Genomic DNA, 15,253 nt, shown 5'->3' with positions numbered 1-15,253 from the left:
CGAAAGGTATGCCAAGAGTGCTTATTGTTGGAGATGAGACAGTAAATGGAATTGGTCATGTTTGCAATCCCAAGAAAAGGAGAGTGGTTTCTTTTCTTGGTGAGACTGTATCTGATTTGACTCATAAGTTGCTCTCTCTAATCACTGATCAGCCAAACATGGAGACTTTAGTTGTGCATGTTGGAGCCAACGATCTGGCAAAGCAAAAATCTGAGATTCTGAAAAAAGACTTTAATATTCTTCTGGACACTATGGGAAAATTAAAAATGAAGTTATTTCTCAGTGGTCCAATTCCATTGCCTCAATGGGGAGACAAAAAACATTCCAGGCTGCTTATAATAAACAAATGGCTGATTAAAACCTGCTCTGCCAGCTCAGTGACCTTCATCGATAACCTCGGGATCAACTGGCAGCGCTTTCACCTCTTTGGAAGAGGTGGACGCAATCTTAAACATGGAATAAGGCTGCTCACTGCAAACATTTTTCATTTTATCAACAAAAAACAGGCTCAAGGATGTCTGACTAGGATGGAACCCTCTGCTTATCAGAAACACAGCGTTCCAATACAAAGGGACAAAACATCAACTATGGACAGATCGACTGGTTCCCCTCCTCCTTTCCCCCTCCCTAATCTTTCACCCATCCCTTCACCTTCCCCCCTCCCTCTCTGTTTCTACACTCACTCACAAGAACACAGTTACTCAGGATGGTCAAATGTATCTAAAAACTTAAGTCATTCACTAAAGAGAATCGGGCTGCACCTGAGCCGCCTGAAGATGCTGGTGGGGGATCCAAGTCAGAGTGGAAGACGGACGGATTCCTCCCAGCAGGATTGTATGGATCAACAGGTTCACCTCGGCCCTACTCTCCACTACTCTAACATAGCAGAGCTCACTTCAACTAAGCCACCTTCCTCCCCGAGGATCCAGCACTCTGCTCTTCTGAGGTCTGAGACCAGGGTCCAGATATTATCTTTACAACAGTCTTCCTCCAGAATGTGTCTGGCCCCCCAACATTTTATAGCAGGACAATACCTGCCCGGATCACTGCAAGAAATGTTACAAAAAAACAGAAATACAAAAAGCAGAGGTCTTAATTCAAACCTCGTACTGATCCCCTGTCTAAAGGAACCTCAGACTGAAGAACTTTCAGTCTCCAAGTCACTTAAACTGGCTCTTTTAAATACCAGATCTCTCTGTGCTAAAGCTCTATTAATTAATGATTTCATCACTGAGCATAATATTGATGTTTTATTTCTGACAGAAACATGGCTGAATGACAATGAAGCAATTGCATTAATTGAATCAGCACCTCCTACTTACAATTTTTTTAAGTGAAAATAGAAAACAAAAAAGGAGGAGGCGTGGCTTCAATATTTAAGAATACCATGAACTGTAGTAAAATTTCTTTGGGTACTTTTATGTCTTTTGAATATCTTGGAATTGAGGTAAAAGGCCACAAACGAACTTTGACACCAACTCTATACAAAACTCCAACATATGTGGAAAATTTCTTTACGGACTTCAATGAGCTTCTATCTCTCATATGCATTGATTACAATTGTTTGATAATTGTCGGTGATTTCAACATTCATGTTGACAACCCCCAAGACCGAGGGGCTAAAAAGCTGTTTAATATATTAGAGAGTTTTGGTTTAACACAACATGTCAAACAAGCAACACACACTCATGGACACACACTGGACCTGGTTATCAGTAAGGGTGTGAATATTTCCAATGTCTCTAATATTGTTCTGTCGGATCACTTTGCTGTCATCTTTGACAGTTCTTTATCCGTTAACCCACTTGAACAAACAGCTACTCACAAAACGTACTTTCACAGAAAACACAGCAGAAACATTTATTCAAATCTACTCTTCTTCCTCACTCTTAAGTTATAGTGACGTAGATAAGTTGGTAGATGATTTTCAGTGCAAACTTTCAGATATCATTGATCACATTTCCCCCATTAAAGTGAAGGTTGTGACTGGTAGGAATAAATCTCCATGGAGAAATGCACAAATAGTTCAATCTGCAAGACACTCTGCCGTAGGGCTGAACGGAGATGGCGTAAAACTCAACTGCACGTTTATTGTGACATCTACAAAGAAAGACTACGTAACTACCACACAACACTAAAACATGCAAGAGAGGCTTTCTTTGCAGACGTCATAAACAACACTAACAACGCTCAAGCTTTATTTGCTACTGTTGACAGGCTCACAAATCCTCCTATGACATTGCCACCTGAACTTCAATCTATTGCTGCCTGCAACAAGTTTTCTACTTTCTTTTCAGAGAAAATTCAAAAGATCAGAGGATTAATCTTCACATCCACTCCAAAGACAGTATCAATGCTGTTCCCAAACAAAACAAATGCAGGGAAAATGACCCAATTTCAACTACTTAATTATAAAACCCTAGAAGAAATTATAAGTCAATTAAGCTCTGGTTCCTGCTGTCTGGATGTCCTGCCCACACATTTCTTTAAGAAAGTCCTGCCTGTCGTTGCTACTGATCTGATCCAAATAGTAAACTCATCGCTCTCTTCAGGTGTTTTCCCCCAGGCTTTGAAAACGGCAGTTGTCAAACCACTGATAAAAAAGAACAATCTGGACAAATCCCTACTGCAGAATTACAGGCCGATCTCCAACCTCCCATTCATCAGCAAAATGATTGAAAAAGCAGTTTTTAAACAATTAAATAACTTCCTAACAATAATGAATCGCTTTGACTCCTTCCAGTCTGGTTTTCATGCTCACCACAGCACGGAGACGGCCCTTGTAAAAGTGTTCAATGACATCCATATAAATACAGACTGTGGGAGAACCACAGTGGTGGTTCTGTTGGACCTCAGTGTGCAGCTTTCGACACTGTCGACCATGACATTCTACTGAATCGACTGGAGAGTTGGGTCGGACTCTCTGGTCCAGTGCTCCACTGGTTTGAATCTTACATAAGAAACAGGGATTTCTTTGTTTCAATCGGAAACTTCTCATCAGAGAGGTCAAAGGTCACATGTGGTGTACCCCAAGGTTCAATCCTAGGACCCCTTCTTTTCAATATTTATATGCTCCCACTGGCTAAGGTTATAACAGGACATAGGATTAGCTACCACAATTATGCAGATGATACACAGCTCTACATCACGATGTCACCAGGTGACTCTGAACCCATTAGAACAGATCAATGTGTGGATGTGCCAAAACTTTCTCCAGCTGAACAGAAACAAAACTGAAATGATCATCTTTGGACCTAAAGAGGAGCAAACCAGAATCAATGCGCAGCTTCAGTTATTACAATTAAAAACCAGCGATCAGGCCCGAAACCTGGGAGTAGTGATGGACTCTACGGTAAAATACAGTAAAACACTGGCAGTTTTGCTTGCCAGAATTTTACAGTATTTCTAAAATACGTTAAAATACTGCATTTCCAAAATACGGTAAAAAATTGGCAGTTTTGGTTGCCAGAATTTTACCGTATAAAGACGGTAAGATTCTGGCAACCACAGCTGCCAGTTTTTTACCGTAAATTGAGGCAGTTTTTTTTTTTACAGTGTGACACTGGTCATAAAGGGACCCGACAGCCCGTATCAAAGGGCCCGGTACCCCATACTCCCGGAGAACCCCACACAGGGCCCCCCGCGAGGGACACGGTCGAACGCCTTCTCCAAGTCCACAAAACACATGTAGACCGGTTGGGCGAACTCCCATGCACCTTCTAGGACCCTGCTGAGGGTGTAGAGCTGGTCCAGTGTTCCACGACCAGGACGAAAACCACACTGCTCTTCCTGAATCCGAGGTTCGACTATCCGATGGACCCTCCTCTCCAGAACCTTAGACCTTACCAGGGAGGCTTAATAAGAGTGTGACCCCTCTGTAATTGGAGCACACCCTCCGTTCCCCGTTTTTGAACAGGGGGACCACCGCCCTAGTCTGCCAAGGGAACTGCCCCCACTGTCCATGCGATGTTGCAGAGTCACTGCAAACTTTAATGTGTTTTGATTTAATTTTATCTGATAAAATTCAATTAAACATGCTTATTTGAAATGGGAATGAAAAATATACAGGTTGTTAAAATAAGTTTTAACAAATTAAAATATAAAAAGTGTCGCACCCAAATGGATTCAGTCTCTTTACTCAGATGCTCCTAAAGAAAGTGCAACCATCTGGTTCCTGCTCTTGTGCTGTTTTATGAAGAAGTTTCACCTGTGAACCAGACAGCTGAGTTGATCGTAATCATGAACTGTGAGAATCAGACTTACACATTTTTGTCAAAAAAAAAAACCACAAATAGGAGCATTTATACCACAGGTCACTGAGCCAAGGCCATCTCCTGGCTATTATGATAAAGTCAAAATGTATCTTTGATTTGTCCATGTGTTTTAACACGGCTGTGGTTTTTAATGTTTAAAACGGATGCTCATCTGTACAGAATCCAAACTCTGGAAACCAGGGGAAGTCGGTAACTCTCACTTATCAGTCTCAGCGGGGAAGCAATGCCGCAGAAGCATGAGGGCTGCTTTATGAACGTTCAGAAAATGAATAACAGGTAAAAATAAATAAATAAAAGTTTCTGCTGAAGATAAATCAAGAAAGTTCAGATGCTAAGCTAAAATATTTTCCAACTTCCCTCTGAGGTGTGAAATATTTGCCCTTTGGCACACTACACATCCATAAAAGCATCTCTCAAGACTAATATGTACAGCCACCTAAAGCCTGGGGCTATATTTTGAAATGTCATATTCACATAAACGCAAAGAAAAATGTGACACCAAGATAAAAGGATGCTTTTGGGTGGTGGTGTTATTGATGATGAGGGTGAGGGGTGCATATAACCAGACCAGAGTAAGATAAAAAAAAAAAAAACTATCAAAACTGAAATAAAAAGTGTTACCTTTATCTTTCTTTCAAATCAAAATTAAAGTCAGGTTGTGCAGTGGTACAGATGGTAGTGATATTACCTACTAGCACCCAGAAGGTCATAGATTCAAATCTCTACTGGGGGACTTTCTGCATGAAAGTCCCCCAGTAAAAATTTATTATTTCCGTTGTACAAAAAAGAATGAGTGGTTGCCGTAGAGATGGTAGGGTCTGTTTCCTGCTTTTGCTTACACTTGGTCCGATTTTGTTGTCTAAAAACAGCAACATGACACTGGCCAGTTTAGAACAGTTTCACATTAAATGGGAACATTTTTAATTAGCATTTGTCACATTTTCTCACTTCCCTGCTTGACTCAGGCACACACAGAGCTGCTTTGGAAGATGAATGTGCCATCGGATGGGTAAAACCCCACAGTGGAACAACTGAATCTAATATATTCTGACATTTATAAAGCAGCCTTCAAACTGGTCATGATTTAATCATGGCTACCACACACACACACACACACGCAATCACTAGCACACACATTTAAGCAGTGTGTACAAATCATGCTGTGCACGTGTAGAAGATGTGAGTTGCGAGGAGATTTGTGTAGGGAGGGAATGTTGGCATATTTGATAAGGTAGCCAGGTTGATAAAAATGCTAATATTTTATATCGGTTAAAGATGCAAGATAGAACTTTTATATTAAAAAATGTTTACATATTTGCTAAAATTATGTTGTGACAGATAATCTGAAAAAAATAAAACTCCTATGCCTTTTCCCAGTGCTAACTTAAATACATAATTCAGTTAGAAAAAAAAACAATCAGAGCAATGAGTGTCCTAGTGCTGTCAATAATTCTGGTGTACACCCACTCACATCCCCTCCATCCTTCGTTCTGCTACAGCAGAAACCCTACAGCTGCATCAATACAACATAAACTGCCACGCATGCTGTGAGGCTAGTTAGCATGGCCACCGATGATGGTGGATAAACAGTTTTCCTGGAACAGTGAGTTGTTTTTCTGCCTTTAGCACATTGAGTAGTACATACACGAGTGTGACTGAAAATGCTTATGCTCTCCTCCTGCTTCTATGCCAGGAGGATAGCAGAGTATGTAATAATTGTAGACCCTGCAATTAAAATCCCACCACTAATTTACATACATCAGTACCTGGTATTATTTCACCTTATACATGGATTAAAAAAAAAAAAGAATGGAGCTCCAACTTAAAAATGTAGGCAATTTTTCACATAAAGTTTGCCAGATGTAATGTTTTAAGTTTGTGTAACATGATAGCTTATCCTTAATATATTTGCTTGTATAAACTTAACTTGATTATGTGTAACAAATTAACTCATTTTTAAAAGTTGGATAACCTGCTGTCAAGTTTCAGTGTAACCTGCTGCTACTGTAATAGCAAAATGTGCACATAAATCTTTGTGCTAAAATTGAGATGGTTTTTTGTTTCACATTTTGCATTGATAATTAGTGGAAAGCAAAGATGCAACAAATTGCTAATACAGAAACACAAAACGACAACAAACCCAAGCAGAGCATCGGCTGAGGAACATTTATGATGGTCGATGAGAACCAACCACAGAGCAACATATTCTTTCCAGCTATCATAGACAGCATATTTGATTCATGCAGTTGCAGTGCATAGAAGAAGATTTACGGCGTCCATAATGCGTCGTGTTCACAGGAATCGGCGTGTTTCATTTTTAAACATCTTTCAGAGTGTGTTTATTCTGGGTGAGTGGGTGGGCTGAGAAAATGCAGCATTCAACAGGTGAACTGCAGGGGAAGGCCGTCCAGAACAGCTCCTACACGCCAACGACGTCAACAAGGGGAAGGAAGAGGGGAATTGTGGGACGTTTTTTCCAGACGATCATGTGGAAAGAAGACAGACAGGCCAAACGTTTGTGTGCCAACCCCCGGGAAACCTGACGTACACACAGATCCTGCACACACAGACTGAATGTGTTTGTGAAATTAGATCAGAAATGTGCCGACGGTGACAGAACATGTCAACTATGTGTGCTTGATAGTGTGTCATTAAATATGTCTGTGCGTGTGTTTGTGTGTCCAGAGATGACTAAGCTGTCTTTCGTTCTTTTTTTCACCATATTTACCCATCTTTCACCTCTGTGTTTCTCCTCTTCTTTTTTTCATGCTTTCTTTACCTTGTGTCCTTCTTCCATCTCTCCTGGCCCGCTCCATTTCCTCCTCTGCTTCCTGACATCTCTCTACAGGAAACGCAGCAGCAGACAAAGATTTCCTGTGTGAACAATAAAACATACTTGTAATGTCACTATTTCACTCAGTAGGCCATCACAGTTAAAATGTCCTCAAAGCGCAGTTATTTATTACACTAATAAGCTACAGTTTAAAAGGGCAGGAAGGTCGGGGAAGCGGGGAGGAGGGGTGGTGGGTAGGAGCAGGGTCGCAACTACGTATTATTCAGGTGGATGCGAACACATAAATCGGTGCACCACCCCCCCAACCCCCAAAAGGAAGGTACGTGAAGGAGCACACACGCTACATTTCTAAGGTGGATGTGTATACAACATACGCTCGCTCTACCCCCCCCCACGACACGAAAGTACGTGAAAGGTAAAACTAGCTTCACCTCGCGTTATGGGCGCGAGGTGAAGGAAGAGTTTTAAGGCGCTCAAGTGCAGTGGTGCAAAAAGTGGGTATGCAGCGTATGCAACGCATAGGGGCGCAGCACCAGAGGGGGCGCCAAAACCCAGTCGGGAGGGGGCGGCGCGCCAATGATGTTTTCCCATACACTTCAGCATGCCCTTACGCTCCTTCACCTCGCGCACATAATGAGGTAAATGTAGCGAGTTTTACCCTTCACGCATCGTCGCCTTGGGGGAGGAGGGGGGGGAGTGAGTGAGCGATTTATGTTTTCGCATCCACCTAAATAATGTGTAGTTGCGCCACTGCTCAAGTGTATACGAACACATCGGCGCGCCGCCCCCTCCAGACGGGGTTTTGACACCCCCTCTGGTGCAGCGCCCCTATGCGTTGCATGCGCTACATGCCCACTTTTTGCACCACTGGGTAGGAGGAAGGGGCATTGAGGCTGCATGGGTTTTGGGTCAGATGGCCCACTAACACTAACTGATACTGACTCTGACTTGGTATCGATATTTTGGATCCCCCTCTAATGTATAAACCAGGTGTCCCAAGAAGGTCACCAGTTCATTGCACAACAACACTGATATATCTCTTATAACTTGAAAAATGAAACCATTTCGTTTTCTCCAACATAAGCCGCGTATTAAAAACCTTCCTGCTACTTCCATTCCATCTGCATCATCAAACATGTCTGATTTAGAGACATTATAAAATCAATACAGTCTGCATTCCTACAGAGTACCAGATAATCCCATTATCTTTCACATGTTTTTATTCTAATTAAGACAGATATTGCAGTATCAGACATTATGGTGAGTGCTTGTTTGAAGTTTGCTCTTACATGCAATTTTCTAATCGATAACCGTTCTTTTTCATCAGTGGAGGGCCTTCTGTTTCAGTGTGGTGCGTTTTGTGCCTAAAACCAATTCGGTTGTCCCGCTCCCTCCGACTGCAAGTAGATTACTGATCAGTAATCTACTTGCCTGACACATGCTAAAAACGTATACGTTTTTAGCATGTGTCAGGCCTGCAGGGGTATGGAAGGGAAGAATCGATGGATGGGCAGTCTCTCCCGCTATCTGGGTCAGGACTCTTTTCCTCCCTTTCCCAGCCAAACTCTTCCTGCCTGATGTCGACTCCTTCGATTCCTTTTGACGAGAGAACAGAACAGGCGCTGAGAGGCCATGACAGAGGAGGAAGTGAGAAAATTAGACAGTGAATGTAAATGAGATCAGCTCCTTCAGGGCCTTTTTTTTTTTTTTTTTTTTAAAGGAACTTGACAGAAGAATAAAAATCATCTGTCCGGAATAAAGTAATACCTGGAATAGACACAGAGCAGTGAAAACAGCACTTTTCTGGAATGATAAAGATGACAGAGTATCAGAGGTGAATGACGCATTTGCTCAACTTTTCGGCAGTGAAGGAGATGAAAATTATGCAGATTTGAGGATCAAGCAGACGCAATTAAATCTGTAATAGAACCCTGTAGAGTCGTCCAATATGAGAAACCTGTGTACCTGTCACATGATATTGCGCAAGGAATTCTCCTCAGAGTATTTCTCACCTTGGTCATCAGTTCAGTGTGTCTGTTTTGTTTTTTTTAATGATAATGTATCCGTTATTTTTTTATTATGTATGAGCTGTAATATGACATCACTGCCAGAGCGTGGTGGCCACTGATTGGCTGGTCAATCTGGAATGCCTCATCAAAATCGTTTGTGGATTGAAGAAAAGCTACATTAATTTAATTCAGTACAGATCAATTCCATGTAAAACACCTTAGAATTGTTGTAACTCCTGTCATCCAAGTCAAAGGATTTCGGCAGATGCTGATTTCTGTGTGCAGGAAAGATTCGCTGTAGCAGTCTGTTTCCTAGTGCTCCGAGAAGCTTCTGACTGAAAACTACAGTGGCCGACAGGTGCTAACGCGCAGCAGCAGAGAAAAGATGCTAACAAAAAAAAAGAGACGCAACCAAATGAAATGCAGCAAACAAGAAAAGATACAAACAAAAAACGAGACGCAAACAAATGAAATTCAGCTAACAAAAAAAGAGAAGCAAACAGAAAAGACTACAACCACAAATTAAATGCAGCAAACAAAAAGAGATGCAAACAAAAAGTGCTGAAAACGGAAGTGCTCCAGACCACTAAGGGGAGTCTAACAAAAAACGGCTGTATCCGAACCCAGATAGCACAGAATGATTGAAACAACATTGAATCAATGTCAGCCAGAAACATTGAATCAACGTTGAACGCTGACATTGAAACAACATTGAAAGTGGTCGGTGACTTGTATGTTGAATCAACGTTAGGGTTTCAACCATAACTGACATTATATCGATGTTGATTCAACCATCATTTGTATCTCAATTTACATGCATATTTGTGTTGATGTTGCATTGAATCAGTTAGGAATCAACATTGATTCAACCTTCATCTGAATGTGGTTCTGCACACATGTTTATTTTACATTGAATCAATGCTGAATCAACACTCATTTGACTGTGGATCTGCATGCATATTTGTGTTGATTCTACATTGAATCGGTCAGGAATCAATGTTGATTCAACCTTCATCTCAAAGTGGATCTACATGCAGATTTGGGTTGATTTTATATCGAATGAAAGCTAATGATTTATGTACATTTATATTTATTGATTTTCTGCCTCACCTGGATTTAATCTGTGGATGATTAACAACCTTCTGCACTTCTTGATGGCTGCAGACGGTCATGCAATCATCTAACTCAGTTGTTCTGGAACAGAGACACATCTAAGCATGTCCCTAAGCACATCATAATAAAAAAATGAAAAACAAGTGATTACTATTACAACAATTTAAAGCCTACCTGGAGCAGCCAGCCTTACACTTCCTTGTCCACCACATGCTCTCCCAGACCAAACAATAGGCCCCGCCCTATTTTAAAAACTCAAATCTCACAGGATTTCATACTTAGGCCTGGAGCGGTGGGCAGGATGAAAATAATACAAAATGAGACATGACCTCAATTATTAAAAATATCTGTTTTGCCCTAAAATATGACCTCAATTATTAAAAATATCTGTTTTGCCCTAAAATAACCAGGATTACTATGGGCACAAAACAATGCCCTTATTTTTCAATAAACACATTTAAGATCAAAGTAATATTGGAAAACTTACCATAAAACTGCACAGAGGAGAATTCAATTCAGAAGCTGTTTGCAACCAAGCCAACAGCAAAATGTTCTGTTTGGTTGGGACAAACCACTAGTGTAAAAAGGGGGAATCGGACTGTACAACTCCTAGTAGAGACTTGTAGATGTTTTTGTGTCAACACATTATGCACAGTCAGTAATAATATTACAGACAAGTAAGAAAATGTACATAAAGGAATCACAACCCACTGTTCTCAACATGTAGTGCTTTATTTGAAACATGATTAACCCCCACTTAGTAATAAAATGTTCTGACCCAGAGCTCAAGGATGGGGGGAGGGGAAGACTGGGAGGAGCAAGTGGGTGTGGGGAGTTTTGGAGGGAGTAGGGGGAGATGAGAAGGTGATGAGGGGTGCAACAAACTGCACAGATTGCACGCATGGAGGCCTTAGTCCAGGGGTGGGCAATCCTGGTCCTCGAGGGCCGGTGTCCTGCAACTCTTAGATGTCTCCCTGGTAGAACACACCTGGATCCAATAGTTGAATCACCTCCTCTGTTCAGGCAGGTTCTCCAGAGTTCTGCTAACAACCTTATTATTGACTCAGGTGTATTGAAGTAGAGACACATCTAAAAGTTGCAGGAGACCGACCCTCAAGGCCTGGAGTTGCCTTTGGCAACCCTTGCTGCATGTCTTCCCCCCTTTCTCATTACCCCGTTCTTGTCAATTAACTATCAAATAAAGGCCACTAGAGCCAAAAAATCTTTAACAAAATAAAATGTGAAAATTAAAACCCTCACCTAAAATTAAAATTATTTCACCCGGAGCCCAAGGAGGAGGGGAGGAGAGAGGAAAGGGGGAGGAGATTGAGGGGTAGATGGCTCAGACTTCAGAAGAACACCTGTTATTTCAAGAGGTTATAAAGGTGTATACAGGTCCCGAGGTGAGGCTGCAGCTAGTCTATGGGATGCAGAGAGTGGAAGGCCAATTTTCCGAGCCACAATGCCACTCAACTCTTTCACACCAACTCAAGACTGATACGATTTGATGACCGTGAATCAAGACCAGCAAGACGTGTGACAGACAAACTTGCAGCCATAAGAGAGGTATGGACAAGTGGGTGGAGCGGTTGCCCTACCTGTACAATCCAGGGCCTGATGTAACAGTGGATGAGCAACTGGTTCCATTAGAGGTAATCTGTTTCATAATTGTAATAAAAGTGATTTTCACTATTGATTTCTTTGACTGTTTTCTGTGACACTGATACTAGTCACTGATGCTAAGTCTTTGTCCAAAGGTCGTTGTCCTTTCCGGCAGTATATGCCCAGCAAGCCAGCAAAATATGGGATCAAGTCATGGGTGGCTTGCGATGCCAAATCAAGCTATGCTTGGAAATGCAAGTCTATACTGGGAAGTCAACCAGTGGATGCCCAGAGAAGAACCAGGGGATGCGAGTTGTGCTGATGTGACAGAGGGACTGAGGGGTCACAATGTGACATGTGACAATTTCTTCACCTCTTATGAACTCGGACAGCAGCTCCTGAAGAGGAAGATCACCATGGTTGGTACAGTTCGAAAGAACAAGCCTGAGCTCCCACCTGCACTGCTTGCGTCAAAGGAGAGGTCTTCTCCTCAAAGTTTGCCTTCACGCCCACCACCACTCTAGTTTCCTACCTCCCAAAGAAAACAAGAATGTAGTTCTTCTGAGCACACTGCACAAAGACGGCGACATTAGTGATCGTGAGACAGGAAGCCAATCATCATCCTGGAATACAACCGCAACAAAGGAGGTGTGGACAACCTAGACAAGGTGATTGGAACATATAGCTGCAGAAGAATGACCGCCCACTGGCCCCTGGTCATCTTCCACAACGTCATTGATGTGTCCTCCTACAATGCCTTTGTGATTTGGAGAGACATCAACCCAACCTGGACGTCTCGTAAGCACAACAAGAGGGTGTTCCTGGAGCAGCTAGGAAAGGCACTTGTAACTCCACTCATTGAAAGAAGGAAGCATGTCCCCCGCACAGAAGCCTCAGCAGCAGTTGTGAAAGCTATTCAGAGTGCAGCAGCTCCTGATAACCTGAGGATCCATCTACCACAGCCACTTCCCCAGCTAAGCCAAGTAAGAGGAAGAGATGTCAGTTCTGCCCTCAAAAGAAGGAATGTAAAACACATACTGTGTGCTGCAGGTGTAAGAAATATATCTGCAAAGGCTGTGCACTTGCATACTGCCCTACATGTGCTAATTAATTGAATGGGTTATTTATTTTCATATTTTGTATTGTACATTCTCTTAAATTGTTCACTGGAGAAAAGTAAAACAAATGAGTAACTGAGATGATAAAAATGCATTCAAAACTCCTTTTTGCACATTTTTATTTCTTAAGCTATAGAAATTCAAGTGGAGAGGGAAAACTCAAGTATTCACACATTTGTGGTGAATGACAATATACAAGATGAAATTTGGTGTTTAAAAATTCAATTAAGCTGCTTATATTGGGGGTTTAGTGAAGACGGGTCATTTTGACCCGGAGGACACAGGGTGTATACAGAAAATGAGGACGACAGGAGGGTTAAACTGTTATATTTTAGATTCATTGCACACCAACTGAAATATTCAGGCCTTTTATTGTTTTAATACTGATGATTTGGGCATACAGCTCATGAAACCCAAAATCCCTGTCTCAAAAAATTGCATATCATGAAAAGGTTCTCTGAATGAGCAATGAACCTCATCATCGGAATCAACGAAGTAACTCTAAACACTCCCAGCCTGGTTCATTACTCAAAACCGCAATCATGGGTAAGACTGCTGACCTGACTGCTGTCCAGAAAGCCATCATTGACACCCTCAAGCAAGAGGGTAAGACACAGAAAGACATTTCTGAACCAATAGCTGTTCGCAGAGTGTTGTATCAAGGCACCTCAGTGGAAGTCTGTGGGAAGAAAAAGTGTGGCAGAAAACGCTGCACAACGAGAAGAGGTGACCGGACCCTGAGGAAGATATGGAGAAGGGCCGATTCCAGACCTTGGGGGACCTGCGGAAGCACTGGACTGAGTCTGGAGTAGAAACATCCAGAGCACAGGCGTGTGGAGGAAAGGGGCTACAGGTGCTGCATTCCTCAGGTCAAGCCACTTTTGAACCAGAAACAGCGGCAGAAGCGCCTGACCTGGGCTACAAAGAAGCAGCACTGGACTGTTGCTCAGTGGTCCAAAGTACTTTTTGGATGAAAGCAAATTTTGCATGTCATTCGAAAATCAAGGTGCCAGAGTCTGGAGGAAGACTGGGGAGAAGGAAATGCCAAATGCCAGAAGTCCAGTGTCAAGTACCACAGTCAGTGATGGTCTGGGGAGCCATGTCAGCTGCTGGTGTTGGTCCACTGTGTTTTATCAAGGGCAGGGTCAATGCAGCAGCTATCAGGAGATTTTGGAGCACCTCATGCTTCCATCTGCTGAAAAGCTTTATGGAAATGAAGATTAATTTTTCAGCACAACCTAGCACCTGCTCACAGTGCCAAAACCACTGGTATTACTGACCATGGTATTACTGTGCTCAATTGGCCTGCCAACTCTCCTACCTGAACCCCATAGAGAACTTGTGGGATATTGGGAAGAGAAAGTGAGAGACAAGACCCAACACTATGGATGAGCTTAAGGCTGCTATCGAAGCATCCTGGGCCTCCATAACACCTCAGCAGAGCCACAAGCTGATTGCCTCATGCCACGCTGCATTGAAGGCTGCAAAAGGAGACCTGACTAAGTATTGAGTACATAACTGAACATAATTATTTGAAGGTTGACTTTTGGTATTAAAACACATTTCTTTTATTGGTCGGATGAAGTATGCTAATGTTTGAGACAGGGATTTTGAGCTGTATGCCAAAATCATCAGTATTAAAACAATAAAAGACTGAAATATTTCAGTTGGTGTGCAACAAATCTAAAATATATGACACCTTAATTTTATCATTACATTATGGAAAATAAAGAACTTTATCACAATATGCTAATTTTTAGAAGGACCTGTATACATACATATATATATATATATATATATAATATGTGTGTGTGTGTTTCCAGCCTACGAGTTCTGGCTTAAGAGTGATTCAGCAGCTGAGATTGGGTTCAAAATCCGATACAAGACTCATCTGTGCTGTGCAGTGAATCTCTCCTAAAGACATTTTCTTCTTCCACACGTCGTAGGAAGCCTCAAAACAAAATTGGGAGATTTTCAAGTTATCTTATTTGGCAGAGTTAAATAATTAAATAATAGCCATTACACCGTGTAAACTTTGCTGGTGAATGTTATATTAATATTTATAATATTGTTTAATTTCTATAGTAGGTTCGTATCAGGTAATCTAATGTCGTTCACACTGCAGCCTGAAGTGACCAAATCCGATTATTTGGCAATTCCGATTTGTTGCCGGGCCATTCACACTTGCCAGTATGCAACCGGTAATGCGTTCTGCAGTGTGAACGACAAACTACCTGAAAGTGTCCCGCATGCGCATAGAGGGCGCAATAGTGACAGCGTCTCAGTTCTGCCAACTGCCATGAAAAGAAAGTGCTCAGTGTTTGCAGAAGTAACATGGAGGCT

This window comes from Poecilia reticulata, chromosome 10 (assembly GCF_904066995.2).
Source record: "Poecilia reticulata chromosome 10, P_reticulata-male-v2, whole genome shotgun sequence".
In the NCBI taxonomy this organism is placed as follows: Eukaryota; Metazoa; Chordata; class Actinopteri; order Cyprinodontiformes; family Poeciliidae; genus Poecilia; species Poecilia reticulata.
This window is presented reverse-complemented; position numbering follows the sequence as displayed.